Here is an 8,560-nt window from a genome sequence, read left to right as displayed (position 1 = left end):
CGTGTTAAATGTTGTAGATCTTAGCCGCCTCTACAGTACACTCTCAGAAATTAAAACTTGTCAGGGAGCTGTGATAATTGTTTCAGTTAATAGGCATGCACATATATGCTATAAGAAAATTATTTCTTGAGAATGCACTACTGTTGATCACATTCATGCAGCTGTAGGTTTACCTTCGGCCTCTTGGACCTCTCTGTAGTTGCCTTAGCTGCAGGAGGAGTGTCCTGCATGTCCACTACTTGCAAAAATATTGACGTATTTAAGATTATGACACAGTTTGAAGGATTTCAATTCAGGAAATTTGTAGCGGCACGGCCTGCCAGAGTGAAACCTACTGAATATTTTATGGTGTCGAAGTGGCTGTTCCTTCAGGATAGGAATATCTTAGATGCGAGCAAAAAGCTTGAAATTAACAAAGTGTTGTTTGCATTAAGTAATTTGTAATACACTGAACACATAGGCAGCAAAACAAAAATTTAAAATTCAGCATGTATGAAAATTGGGTGCAACAAATTTACATAGTGTACCTGTACATTGTCATTCCTGAGATATATATTGTCATTGCAGGGAGGTCACAAAACAATAAACGTATTGTTTTGTCACCTCCCTGCACATTCATTGTATCTTGAAATGCATATTTGCAAGAATAAATGTTGAACTTGAAAAATGTATATTCTCTTTATTCATAGAGCATAACATCACTTATCTTCTTTACAAAAGCATATCGTGTTACATCTTTGTCACGCAGAATGCAACCAAGAAAGCCATCTTCCACTAAACATTACGTTTGACATGATTCAGTTAGACATAGACAGGGTACAGCAGTGCTCCAGATTCAAGCTCCAAATCGTCATGTTGTAGTTTGGAAACCGTACATGTGCAGTGCAAGAGAGCCATCGCACATTAAAGTGTAAGATGGGAGTCACTGTTAATGCAATGTGACTCCTATGAGAGAGACTCACGCTGAAGAAAAGTGTGCAAACTGCGGAAAGTGTGATACAAGATCTTCAGAATTCGTGCCTGGTTTCACGGCAGTGCTACGGCCAGACTTGTGCGTAACGCGTTACTAGTAATTGCGTTACTTGTAATTAATTACTTTTTTGAGTAATTTTTCGAGTAATCAGTTACTTTACTGTCAAAGTAATTTTTCCAGTAATCAATTACTTTTCTGAGTAATCGATTACTCAGTAATTGATTACTTTACCGGCAGAGATTAGCTTATCTTTCAGATGTTCTGCCCCAAGTCAAGCCCCTGGTGCCATCAGCCTTTGTTGGGCTGTTCTACTATAGCAAGCGGAGGTCATTGTAACGTAACGGTCAACGTCTTCCCGGGCGTACAGTCAGATCTCCTTGTCCTACGTGTTTTTGTTTGTCTTGTTATTTCAGCTGTTCCGCTGTTGAACCTTTTTTTTTCTGAGGCACACAAAGACGGTTATAATTTGCGTGAATGCAGAGTAACGACCGAAGTAACGCGTTACTTTTCTACTCGTTACTCAATTACATATGAAGTCGAGTAATTGGTAATGGTAATCAATTACTTTTTCCACAGAAGTAACGGTAACGGTGATCAATTACTTTTTTCGAGTAACGGGCACAAGTCTGGTGCTACCACACTCCCTTTTAGATGACGATGATAATGATTGGAGTTTCAGATGTGCAGCTGCATTTTTTGCAACGTGCTCCACATAGAAAGTGGATGGCAAGGCCCCGTCCCTACGCAGCTTTGTTCACGCTGCAGTTCTATTCAGCAAAAGCATGTGAGTACGCGAAAAGGACATTCAATTTCACCTGCAAATAATCAGAGCAAATGTAGGAAGAAAGAAAAAAGAAGAAGTGCAGTCAACTTCTGCCCTCGTCGTTCCACCGTCGAAGATCGAAGTCCGAAGGGAAGTTGTCGTGAAAGAATGGTGGTGGGATGACACGAGTCCGTACTCGGAATGAGCGAAGGATAGCTCAGGAATAACAACAACTAGAGATTTAATTACACTATGTACATGATAGTCAGTACATTATCAAAGGTCGAGACTGACCATCTCTCCCTGGACTTAGTCAAACCTCCAGATCTCTCTAGATCTGAAGACCCAAAACGAAGACCCTCTTCCAGGCCGTCACGGCCTTTTTGTTCACTCACATCAGGGTACCGCCTTAAAATTATACAACAAATCACAACGATTTTCACACTTTCCCCAAACTCTGATTTGATCATTCTAACATTAGTACAGCCCACAAAATTCCATCCATAATATTTCACTTTCCCTCATTAACATCACTAAAACTCTAGGAATTAGACAATGTTCACAAAATGATAATACAACTCCATTAGTGGTCGCTTCACAAACTACAAAGAAGCGATAGCTTAGCAAAATATGCTCTCAAGGAAACTCCGACGGTGCGGAGGTCATCTTCCCCAGAGCGGCCGTTTACATCCTTTCAACCTTCTAGACTAAAAATGACACAAATATACGTCTAGCTCAAACAAAAGGGTACAGCTACAGAGGCAAACACCTCTGGTCCTTTCTCCAAGGACTTCCTTACAAAAGAGGCGACGGAATGACCTCCGTCAGTGTATTTCCCGAAGGGCATTGATACAGTCCAAAACGCGGGTCTTATCTCTTATCCGACTACGGATGCCCGAGGCCATTTTAGAAAGAAAAAAATTGTGAACTATGTGCAGCATAGTATACTGTAGTGAAATTAAACCATGAAACTAACATCTCCCCCCTTAACTATGTTGTGCTGGCCTCTAGAAAGCGCAACATAGCAAACCAACAAACAGATAGAAGGACAATGCACTCTAGAACTGATATACAGAGACAAAAATCACACTTCAACACGCTGTCAAGTCCCTTTCACATAAAGCCCGATGACCCACCATGTCCACGATTTCCCAAGCCGGGCACTAAACTAAACGCGATAACGCGTCTGCGCATTTGTTCCGCGCACCAGGAATATGGGTCACTACTAGGTCATATTTCTGCAAAGCCAATGACCATCTGGTTAGCCGAGCACTAGTAGATGCAGTGCGAGACAGATATGTCAGGGGGTTATGATCAGTCATAACCATGATTTTGGCTCCAAAACGCAATGTGTCTAAACGGCTTAATGCCCAAACAACGACAAAGGCCTCGCGTTCTATGGTAGACCATTTTGACTGGGAATTTGACAGCTTTTTGCTGAGGAAGGCAACCGGCATCTCCTTTCCTTCAACATTTTGAGACAGGCACGCCCCGATGGCCTTTTCAGAAGCGTCGGTGGTTAGAGTGAAACCCCTTGTCGGGTCGGGTGGAGTCAGTTCGGGAAGCTTGGCTAGCTCCCTCTTGACCATTTCAAACGCGGCTTCTGCCTCACTACTCCAAGGTAGTTTGTTAGGGACACGACGGTTTGTCAACGCTGTCAGAGGCAGCACGAGCTCGGCGTAGTTCGGTATGTACTCTCTATAGTAGTTGAACATACCTAAGGCGCTCCTAAGCTGTGTCTTGTCAGCGGGTCTTTTTAGCTCCAAAATTGCTGCTACCTTTTCTGGGTCTGGTGAATGTTTGCCCGAGCCAACCCAATGACCCAAATACTTCACCTTATCTTCCCCAAACCTGCACTTCTTGACATTCGCAGTTAACCCTGACTCCTTCAACGCGGACAACACGGCTTCAAGATGGCGAACATGATCCTCCCATGTGTCAGAATGCACGGCGACATCGTCAATATACACACAAGCATACTGTTTGTGTGCGCTCAATATTTTGTTCATGGCACGCTGAAATGTTGCTGCTGAGTTTCTTAGACCGTACGGCATAACATTCCAAGCATACAATCCGTGGGGAGTCGCGAATGCGGTATACTTTTGGGATTCCGGTTCCACAGGGATCTGCCAGTATCCCCTGGTCATGTCGAGAACCGAAATGAACTTTGATCTCGAAACCTTACAGATCAATTCTGAAATGTTCTCCATCGGAAACTGGTCTTGCTGACTTACTGCATTTAGTTTTCGAAAGTCTACACACATTCGCACTGTGCCGTCTCGCTTAGCGACACAAACTATCGGGTGAGCCACATCGCTTTCAACCGGGTAAATGAGTCCCCATTTTAGCAGTTCTTCAACCTGTCTATCTACTTCCTGACGTAGAGCTACCGGAACCTTGTATGGAAATGCCTTACCGAGTTTTGCACCATTTTCTAACTGAATACGATGACATCCTACTTTGCATTTCCCCGGCTTGTCATCAAACACTTCTTGAAACTTAGAGATGACATTTTCAAGCTCAGATCTCTGTGCTGCCGTGAGATGAGAAGATATGTTCCCAACTCCCTTTTGTGCGGTTCCGCTCGTAGGCTGTGGTAGTGTACTAACACTTCCAAATTCCTCGTCTTCCTCAAAAATTACGCCGACGGCGTTTACTCTAGTCATGTAGGGTCGCAGTTTATTCGCATGAACCCAGCGTTCTGTCCCGTCTTCTAATGTTACAACGTAACTATCTTCGCGCTTCTTCTCTTTTACTGTCGCTGGCGCTTTCCACTTTGGTTGAAGCTTGCTTGATCTCTCTGTTTCCAGTACAAGAACAATATCTCCAGCTTTAAACACCTTCGACCGAGCCCTAAGGTTATACCGCGATGCATACTCCTTCTGTTTCGTAGCTGTCCTTTCGCTAACCTCCTTAGCCATAGATGCCATGCGTTCCCTTAATTCAGCCAAGTATGTACTCGCAGGTTTGTTTAGTCCTGTGGGAGGAGTCCAGTCCCCCGCCCACGTCTGTTTCAAGATGGAAAGAGGACCGTTGGGCATCCGACCGAACATCAACTCAAATGGGGATGTCCCTGTGATCTCGTTCGGCACCTCCCTATATGCCCATATCAAGCAGGGGACATACTTATCCCACTCTCTCCCCTTAGTCTCGATTACATGCTTTAACATAGCTTTGAAGGTCCCATTCCATCTCTCTACTAGACCATTACTTTGTGGATGGTCTGGCGTGGAAAATCGCATTTTGACGCCCATCTTTGCCGTCAGCTCTTGAGTGAGTCTACTTGTAAAGTTAGTCCCCTGATCGCAGCATATCAATTCAGGTGTTCCGTAACGAGCAAACACCTCAACTAGAGCTTGGCACGTGGCCTTAGCGGTTAGAGATCTCAGAGGGATGACCTCGGGCCACCTCGTGCTCAAATCCACAACGCTAAGCGCGTACTTATGCCCACGTGCGGACGGTGGGTCCAAAGGCCCAATGCAGTCAATGAAAACCATCTCGAAGGGTTTTTCTGGTCTGGTCAAAGGGGTGATTGGGACACGGTCAGTTTCTTTACTTCTAGAAAAGATCTGGCAACTGTGGCACGACTGACAGTGCTTTCTTATATCTGACACGACGGAGGGCCAATAGAACGCACTTTTGACTCGCTGTTTAGTTTTCTTCATGGAAAAGTGGCCTCCCCAGGGCGAGTCGTGCGCCAACGAGAGCACCTTTTTTTCTGCGCCCGGTTGGTAAGACCAACTGTTTACAAACCCCTAAGTCGTTCTTCTCCTCATGATACAAGAGCCCACCTTCTATCACCATCCCATGGGTCCCTTCATTAGCTTGTTCCCATGACTCCTTTAAGGATTCATCCTCCCTTTGTTCGGGCGCAAATTTTCGCGATTCTACACTCATTGACATCTCATTTTCCACAATGCCTTCAGCTACGTTTACAGATAACTCTAAGGGTGTACCGTTCTCTTCATTCTCGTTTTCCTCATCTTCAAAGGAAACTTGCTCTTCCTCCCTCGCTCTAGGGATACCAGAACTTTCCACGCTTTTCTCACTTTTAGCCATCGCTTCGGCTTCCTTTTCCAGAGTCTGCTTAACGTGCTTTATTTCCTCATAATCCTCAGGTGTTAGTAACACATCTACACCGACCGACAGCTCGTCAGTAACTGCACACAGGGTCATAACCTGTTGAGCACATTCTCTTTCAGCCTGCAAACCTAATGGAACTTCCATAAGTTCAGCTTCCGCAAGGTGACCAAAAGCCCCCTTTAACTTTACTTCCTGGCTTCCCTTTTCCCTGAATTTATCAGGAACAACATCCTTGCGAATTACAGTTACATCAGCCCCTGAGTCCAGACGAGCATTCACCACCTTGTCATCTATACAAAGCCGCACCGTCGGTGGTTCCTTGTTTGTTAACCCTTGGGAGTCCCTGACCTCTTTACATAAAAGGGAAACCTTCGCTACGACATTATCTTCCCCTTTCTCCTTTGTACTAGACGCGCGTGACTCTGCTTTTCCCGTTTTCACGGATGTCTGGGGGCAGTGGCTTTTGTAGTGACCTAGTTCACGGGTGTAGGACAAAATGTCCCCGGACGAAATGTCCCCGGACAAAATGTCCCCGGACAAAATGTCCCCCGAAAAGGCCCCGGACAAAATGTCCCCAGCTGCCGTCACTCAGCCGTCTGCCAGTCCTCAACTGGATTCTTGTTCGGCGGATTAAAAAAATCAAATTATTCAGATTTTTTTCATTTAAATATGATGAATATTGATTAAATCACTGAGTTGATTTTTGTCTTCTAAGACAGATCTTCACCTCATGGCTTCCGTGTGCCACCTCGTAGTAGCGAAATCACTTTTTGAGCACATACAAACAAGGGCCTCTAGACTTCTAACAGTGCGGCTAACAGTTACTAGCTAATGCAAATGGAGATCTATTTGAAAACTATATATTATGAATTACACCGAATAGTAATAGGAAAAAGAAATAACTGGAAAAGTTTTACGCTCGTGGAATGACCACCCGCCATGTGTAACCAAATTGTTTGCCAGTGTGCCGGAGAGCCACTGAAGGGGTCACGTGACGCTGTTTGCCCTAAAAGTTACTGAAGTATAATATATTTCAGGCTGTGGTTCATTTCCAGGCTCAGTCTCATCTTCCCCAGCGTCTCCAGTTTTAATTTACTATTCGAATTCAAACATAACATAAGGGAGGTGATTTAAATATTGATTACTTAAATCGCGATTAAAATCGGTGATTTAAATCTGGCTGATTTAAATCAATCAACCCTGCACATGATAGCATGAAAAACATTTGTCACATTTGAGGTACCAACGGCTGTGCAACCGGACGGCATCTGGGGACATTTTGTCCGGGGACATTTTCGGGGACGTTTTGTCCGGGGACATTTCGTCCGGGGACGTTTTGTCCGGGGACATTTTGTCCGGATCCCCTAGTTCACCGCACCCGTAACACTTCACTGTACTTCCGCGACTAGTATTACGGCTTGCCTGGCTATTTTGCCTGCCGTTGGAGTAGTTAGCTGATGACTGTTTTTCCTTTGTCCCTGGCAGCATCTTTTTATCCCACGGAAGATTTTGATTCTTCTGATGCTTCGCCCCCTTTTTGCTGTCATCAAAATTTTCCGCTAGCTCGGCTAATTTGCTAGGCTTAAACCACGTGTCTGCCTCAGTCAACATAAGATAGGACCTGGTGTCCTCTGGCATTACAGCCTTTAAGAGATCCGCAATCACTAAGTCCCGTAAATCCTGCTGTGACTTAACTTTACGGCTAGTGACGTAATGGTCAAAGAGGGATTCCAGCCTTGTCGTGAACTGGCTCCATGATTCAGAATCACCCTTCTTCGCATGGAAAAACAAACGTTTGTATTCTCCGGGGGTCAAGCGTAGCTCAGTTAGAACCTTTTGTTTCAGTTCCTCATAGTCAAGGATCTGCCCGTTGCCATGCCTAGCGATAACAGCTCTCATCTTCTCATTCAAATAGGCCAGTAAAACTGGGCCCTGTACGTCTTCCGGTACATCAAAATTCGTAAAGATGGTCTCTACCGCTGTGAACCATGCGGGAACTAACGCTTCCGTTTCCGGCATCGCAGTTAGTACGCCTTTCAGATCCCTTGCATATTCTCCCACTCTGGATCTACTTGTGCTTGGCCGACTACTTGTGCTACTCCTATCGTGCTCTGCTTGAGCAAACTGCATCTTAGCTTTATATAGCTCAATTTCTAGCCGCAGTTTCTCCAACACGCTCGCATGCACTTCCTGTCCGGCAGAACCTGAGTCGCTTGCGCCTTCAGTACGAGTGCCTAGGTCATTAGTTACTTCGCCATCGTGCAGATCCGTACTTCTAGCCATTTGTCTAGTAACTACAGACATGGTGCGCCCTCAAACTCGGTATGTCAAAGGGACTCACCTCTCAGCCGATGTTCTTTCTTTCACCACACAGCTTCTGATGTCGTACCCAAACTTGGTCGATCAGTCAACTGCAGTGTCTTGACGCACTCACGATGAACTCGTCTCGAAGACGCTCCGATGTGTCGATCCGCAATCGGTGATGGACCTCTCACGTAGATGTCGTCCGCCGCTGTCTGCGCTGCACCGCTGCCTTCTGGATGTCCACGTTCTGACCACAAAGGTCCCCAGCCTCTCACGTAGATATTGCTGGTCTTTACCGCTCCAATGCTCCGGCGAAGCAGGCTTCTCACCTAGATGCCTTTTCTGTCCACCGTTGCCGCGGATCTTGACTGTGTGACCACGAAGGTCCCCGGCCTTTCACCTAGATGTCGCCAGTCTTTACCAACGTCGCAGCCAGC

The sequence above is a fragment of the Ornithodoros turicata genome, chromosome 5, assembly GCF_037126465.1.
Source record: "Ornithodoros turicata isolate Travis chromosome 5, ASM3712646v1, whole genome shotgun sequence".
Lineage (NCBI taxonomy): Eukaryota > Metazoa > Arthropoda > Arachnida > Ixodida > Argasidae > Ornithodoros > Ornithodoros turicata.
Note: the sequence above shows the minus strand (reverse complement) of the source record.